Genomic DNA, 7,233 nt, shown 5'->3' on the forward strand with positions numbered 1-7,233 from the left:
AACCAAATAACAAATCACATATCTCTGCACCAGAATATCATAGAGAAATCCGGGTTGACTTATTTCACTCAGGATGGAAAGGAGGCGTGATAAGTATCACCCTGGTAACTGCATAGCAACCAGATGGGGTTACCCTAGCAACCAAGTAACAAATCACATACCTCTGCAACAGAACACCGTAGAGACTTCAGGGTTGACTTATTTCATTCAGGATAGCAAGGAGCCTTGATAAAGATACAGATACAGATAATGGCTTTATTGCACACTCCAACTGTGGACTGTGGGTCAATGATAGGCTTCAATGATAAGGTAATAAACAATGCATGTTGCCTTCTATAGACACTTTTAAATTGCCTTATTAATGCTTTACTCATCTGCCACAATAATGTATTGTATTTAATGATATAAATTATTCTATTTATTATATATATATATTATATTTATAGTTATTTAAATATAATTATTTATAATTCAATCATTATTTATTGAATACATTTTATTTGGGGGCCTTTCACTGCAATTAGTGATGTGTGTCTTTAATTGTGATTAATTAATAAATCAACGTTTAATGTAATTAATTTTAAACAAGTGACAGCCCTAGTTTTTTTTTATTTATTACTGCAACATGAAATTTAATAGAAGAAAATAGACAAAAACAAAAATATAGACCTACTTAATATAGCAGACTGATCTCACTGTGAATTTGGTGACAGTTCTTGAGCAAAACATGGACTGCACTTCTAGATATTCTAACTACTGCCCCCAGTGGCTAAAGTGATTTTGTATGGGCACGTGTGTTCTGCAGTTTCCCAGTGAAATGTCCAGAGAGGGGTGCCAAAAACGAGTTGTTAAGGATGTAATACAGTGAAGAGAAATGCATATTTTTTCAAGTCTACCCACAAACCCCAACCCAAAACCTAACCATCACTGGGGTAAAATTTAAATCTTGAAATAATGGAACCTATAATTCACATTACTTCCTGGTTTTAACACGGGATGAGAACCCGACTCTCTGACCCTGCTGATACAACATGCTATCAGTCGAAGCAAAATCAGGTGGATTTTTTTCTTCCTCTATATAACTCATTAAAATGTAATGGTAATGAATTGGGACATGCACACTGGCAAATACAGTAGGTTAAAAAACTAAATTTAAAATTAATGTATTATTATTATTATTTTAATTATTTAACTTTTGCATTACATACTAAACAGAGATAAATTACCAAAGTTCAGCTATGCAACTCTGTGGCACAAACTGATAGGTTCTTTGACTATCTGTTAGCCAATCAGCTCCCTCACAAGTGACATGTTAAGGCAACTGGCTTGTATGGCGTAAGCTGACTGGTCCTCTGACTTGTTATTGGGTAGCACAACAACATGCATCTCTCTCTTTTTCTAACATTTAAATGTTTCATTTTTGCAGTTAAGCTGGTTCTTAAGTTCTCTGAAACCTACCTCCACCCCAGCATCCACCTGCCTAGATCGGCTACACAGGGGATTGTTGTTCTGTCTATTTGTGCAGCAACATGAAACAGCTTTTATTCTTCTTCTTCTTCTTCTTCGACGAGAGAGAGAGAGAGAGATGGATAGATGTAGATAGAGGATGGAAGAAAAGTTTGAACAAGTCTGATGAAGGGCTGTATTTGACAGACGAGAAAGGGAAATACATTGACAGACGAGAGAGTGCATACATTGATTTACAGCTGTGTAAGTGGCACCGTGAATTATTGAAAAGATTATTACATGCATAAACATCTTGAATCAATATGTCTGTTTGAAAAGTGTCTCTGTACTAAAACTAGACAGCAGACACACAAACACAGACACTATCAAAGGTCATCCTGTCCTCAGGGATTTAAACTGTTACAAATCAAACAACCATTTAAGAACCTGTGAATACACAAAAACGTTAATTGTCTTTTCTCGGTTTCTCATAGATATTTATTTTAGTATTGAATAATACTGACCCATGTGTTTTGTTTTGAATGTGCTTTTTTATTATAGCACATTATTATAGGACACTGTCTACATTTGGTTATGCGTGAAGAAAAATTTTGAATTAAATTAAAGAAGTCATAGTTGTTTTTAGATAGTTTTTGTGTGTGATCAGATAAGATGAGGGTGCAGCTCCAGTAAAACATTCAGGTGTGATATATGTTTGCCCTGTTCAACTATAAATTTCCAGAAAATTCTGAATATGTGAATATTGAACCAGAGAATTTATTGTTGAATTAATAAAAGCTGGTAGATTGTCAGGAACCAGGTGCTGAAATATTTTATTACAATTCCAATCAACAGTAAATAAAACTAAAATAAAAAAACCGTCTCTGTTTGTGCCTCCAATCATCCTTAAATATTAGCCCCTTCCCTCCCTCCCTTAAATACATAGACATTTACCCTGTAAACATGAGCCATACACAGCACCATATTTACAATGTTTATGTTTTTTTGGAAAACATTAAGATAGCAAATCTTATTTATTGTAGTATTTCTGTAGTATTTCTGTGTTTACGATAATTACGATAGCTTTTTGTATAAAACTGAGGCCATTTTAGGGTGCTTTCACACTTGGTTTGAGTGCTTGGACCGAACCAGAGTTAATTTCCTCCCCCTCCCGCTGCCCGCACTGGTTTGTTTTCACATCATATTATTTAAATAAATAAATTAAAGAGCAAAAAGAGAAATATAGAGGAGAATGAAGACAAAAAGCTGCCCATCTTTGACAAGGACAGCAGTAAAGATGCTCATCTAGATGACAATGATGAAGATGAGGCTGATCTGTCGGATAGTGAGGAGAGCGTCTTCTCTGGACTTGAAGAATCAGGTAGTGACAGTGATGAAGAGGAGGAGGATGAGGATGTTTCTGAAGAAAAGAGCTCGGATGTAGAAAACAAGAAGTAAGTCAGTGGAGACGTTCAGCTGTTTGACAAGGATGTCAGTAAACCTAAGTCCGATGGCCAAAATTCAAAGGAAAAGAAGAAGAATAATACCAAATCTGCAGTACAGGGCAGAGGTAAAGAGAGTGTGGTGTCAGACAGAGACAGCGGCCTCAAGATTCCCTTACAGGTGGATGAGTATGAGCATGATACGTCAGATGAGGAGGACATCCGTAACACAGTGGGCAACATTCCCATGGAGTGGTACAAAGATTATCCCCACATCGCATATGACCTGGATGGCAAGAAGATCTTTAAGCCAATCAGGAACAAAGATGAGCTGGATGAGTTTCTGGACAAGATGGAGAATCCTGATTACTGGCATACTGTCCAAGACAAGATAACTGGCACAGATATCCACTTGTCCAACGAGCAGGTCGACCTTGTTCACCGTCTGCAGGAGGGCAAGTTCAGTGACGTCAACTTCAATGAATACGAGCCTGCATTTGACTTTTTCTCCAATGAAGTGATGATTCACCTGGTCACTAACAGGCCTCAGGACAAACAATGCTTTATTCCGTCACTCATCGTGAAAGAAAAGGTCAGGAAGTTAGTCCATGCTATTAAAATGGGTTGGATCAAACCATGCAGGCCCAAGTAGACCACCCCAATATGATCTGTGGGCCAAGGAGGATCCAAACAGCATCCTGGGACGCCTACAAAATACACATCCCTGCGCCCAAAATGAGACTTCCTGGACACGAAGAGTCATACAACCCTCTTGCAGAGTACCTGCTGTCAGAGGAAGAGAGGCTGGCATGGGAGCAACAGGATCCAGAGGACAGGAAGTTGAGTTTCCTGCCGCAGAAGTTCACCTGCCCAAACCAAAAGACCTGCAGCCATTCCCAACCACACAGTCTCTGGTATATCGTGGACACTCTAGTTTGGTTTGAAGCATCAGTGTCTCTCCGAGTGGACAGTGGCTCGTATCCAGCTCTGATGATTGCATGGTGCGTTTCTGGGAGGTCAGCACAGTGCGCTGCCTGAAGACTGTGGAGGTGGGTGGAGCCATAAAGGCCGTGGCCTGGAATTCCAATCCTTCCGTCTTTCTGGTTGTAGTCAGCTATGATGACACTGTACTCCTCATGAACCCTGGTTTGGGTGACCGGCTGGTGTGAAATGCTATGGATCAGCTGATCTCATCCTTTGAGGGGCCAGTGGAAGTGAAAGACCAGCATGTGCAGTGGTCTATCTCAGAGGGCGAAGGTCACGAGCAGGGTCACTGCCTCAACCTCAAACACCCTTAGGCTGTAAGGCAGGAAACGTGGCACGTGAAGGGAGATTACCTGGCATGCCTGATGCCCGACAACAGCAGCAATCTGCAGGTTGTGATTCATCAGGTGAGCAAACGGCGGATGCAGAACCCCTTACGTGTGTACAACCTCATCAAACAGGAGCTCACCAAGAAACTGCTGGCCAACTGCAAATGGATCTCCAGCATGGCCACTCACCCGGGAGGTGACAATGTGATCTGTAGCAGCTACAACTGTCATCTGGCCTGGTTCGATCTGGACCTGTCCACAAAGCCTTTACAATGTTCTCCGACACCACAAGAAGGCTCTGAGGGGCATGGCTTACCACAGACACCATCCGCTGTTTGCATCCAGTTCTGATGATGACAGCGTTATCGTCTGTCACGAGATGGTCTACAATGATCTGCTTCAGGATCCTCTGATTGTTCCTGTGAAAGTTCTGAAGGGTCGTACCATCACTCATGACCTGGGAGTCCTCAACGTGACCTTTCACCCGACCCAACCCTGGGTGTTCTCTTCTGGGGCTGACAGAACAGTCCATTTCTTTACCTAGAAATGGAGTCCGTGGCTTACAAAAACCTCTCTCCGCCAGGAGCTACGACCTCAACTTTCTAAACCAGAAATCACACACCAGTTAAGACTGAATGAGCTTTTAGAACATTTCAAGATGAATCCAACACTCTGCTCCTTGAAGACATCAAGATGTTGCTGGCAGAAATCAAGTGCCTGATCTGATATTGAACAAGTCATTATAATATGTGGTAGAGCTATGTTTTGCTTTTTTTATGTTTCAAGAAAATATTTCCAGCCATGTCTAGATTCCCATAGGACTGTAGTCCAGTGTAACTGACATTGTAAAAAGAGACAGGTTTGGTTTCAAAACCCAAAACCGTGAGCGCTCAGGAAGGCCCGTTTCCGTGTCGGGCTGTTGGTGCCCCACAGCAAATCAAATCCAACCACTTATCCTTGGAAACAGAATTTTAAATAAAACCGTTTAGACATCTTTGGTCCATGCTGCATTCATATATCAGTCGAACCGCACCAGAGTTCATTTGGAAGCAGACCGAGACCCACTATTCAGGGGATCTCGGTCCTCTTGTTTGGTGCACACCAAGGTTCAGATGGCAGCATTCACACTTGTTCAAATGAACCGCACTAACAGAGAAATCGCACCAGAGTTCGTTTTAATTGAACCAGACCTGCCAAGTGTGAAGTCACCCTTATATAAGCAGTGAACTGTAGCAGAGTTCACATGAACTGTACCCCAGACCACCTTTTCAAGTGGACCCGGGTGCGGTTCGCGGGTGTGCACCTGAGTTTTTCCAGAACAGCGTTCACATTATCCAAACAAACTGAATTTTGACGTCATTCGACCCCGGGTGCGCATCAAAAGTGGTAGTGTGAAAGCACCCTTATTTGTTTTGCTCTTTTCAATTCAATGTTTATTTCTCTGCTTTTCCTCTTTAACTCACTTTTTCAATTTTCCTTCTCCAAGATGTCTGAATCAATGGTGAAGCGTGTATCTTTCACTAATATTAATGCTTATCAGGTCAGATGGGTGGCTGTATAAAGAATTACAGCACAAAAGAGACTCTTTAGTGCATATAAAAGGCTTTACATTCACATACTTTACATGCAGATTCATGCCACCACACTAATGAATCTTTTTGCATTAATTTAAGTCTTTGTTTCATATAGGAAAAGTTTGGGCTCTCTTTTCCTTGTCCTTCCTACAGGATTGCCATGGTCATGGATAACCTGAAAATATCAGGGAATTTTTAATTATGATTTCCTGGTATGAAAATGTAATGGAAATTAATAACATACATCTTAAAAAGTAATGGAGAAGTCATGTAAATATCTACCGTCAATATAAATGTCCCTAGTAGTTACTACCCAGATAGCAAAATTTGTCTGGCCCACTTGTGGGCCACATAATTGCTTTAGTTCTGGCCCAGTATACGCATGGGTCCTCAGCCCAGATCTGGCCCACACACCGTAAACTGAGCAGAGCTAATGGATGTGGGCCACATCTGGCCCATGCACTATTGTGAGTAGAAATGATGAGTGTGGCCCGGATTTAGCCCAGAGATTATTAAATGAATGGCTCTGGCACAGATGTGGCCCACATTGTGTAAATTAAAGGAGAAACTGGTGTGGGCCACATCCGGTCCAGATATGGCCTGCGAATGCCACACAATTATCTATGTCTTGCTGCTGTTTTTGTATTGTTTTTGTATTGTTGTACACTGGAAGCTCCTGTCACCAAGACAAATTCCTTGTAAGTGTAAGCATACTTGGCAATAAAGCTCATTCTGATTCTGATTCTGAAAAGCTGTCATATTCAAATAAAATGACAAAAATAAAGCAGTTTAAATTAATGATTTTTATTTTTGTTTAATTCACCAATTTTTAATACAATGCAGAGCAGATTAGTTTAATGATTTTTCATTTTCATTTTTAAGTTACAAAAAGTTTGGTACAAAAAGTTCATAAAATTACAAGAATTACATTACATTTGTTTTAAAAACAATGCATACACAACAATGGCATAAATGAACTTACATGTATTTAACATGTAGAACAGATTATTTGTTATCAATTAGAATTTTACGTGTGTGAGTGTATAGCAAGGGCAAGTTTCAACTCCTTGTTGCACCTCTTCCGTTCTCCTTCACGGTCTGAAGCCAACTGCAGCCACCTTTTCATTACTGTCTTGATTTTGGAATTTGTTGCTCTTGATGTTAATGCATTCTAGAAAAATCAATGACATTAACTTCTGACAGCAATGGGATACACTGGCTACTGCACAATTTTATAACTCAAGCCTCTCAGAGACAACATTTTTTCAAAACTGCCCATTATGTTGCAGGTGCTACAGGAACGGGATTGGGTAACACTGTTCTAAGGTGTTGATTATTTTTCAATAACTGCTTGGCTGAAGTAGCTCCCAGTTTCTTAGCCTACATTAGAGTTCCATATCACTGCCAGTGTTCAGTAAGTTACTAACTTAATTACTAATTACATCTTCTACAGTGTAA

The 7,233-nt window shown here is 40.2% G+C and overlaps 1 pseudogene; it reads left to right on the forward strand.

Moving 5' to 3' along the window:
• Positions 1 to 249: 249 nt before the first annotated feature.
• On the forward strand, positions 250 to 4,745 carry LOC127421800 (ribosome biogenesis protein bop1-like; annotated as a pseudogene).
• The last annotated feature ends 2,488 nt before the right edge of the window (positions 4,746 to 7,233 follow it).

Source organism: Myxocyprinus asiaticus, chromosome 31 (assembly GCF_019703515.2).
Source record: "Myxocyprinus asiaticus isolate MX2 ecotype Aquarium Trade chromosome 31, UBuf_Myxa_2, whole genome shotgun sequence".
NCBI lineage: Eukaryota > Metazoa > Chordata > Actinopteri > Cypriniformes > Catostomidae > Myxocyprinus > Myxocyprinus asiaticus.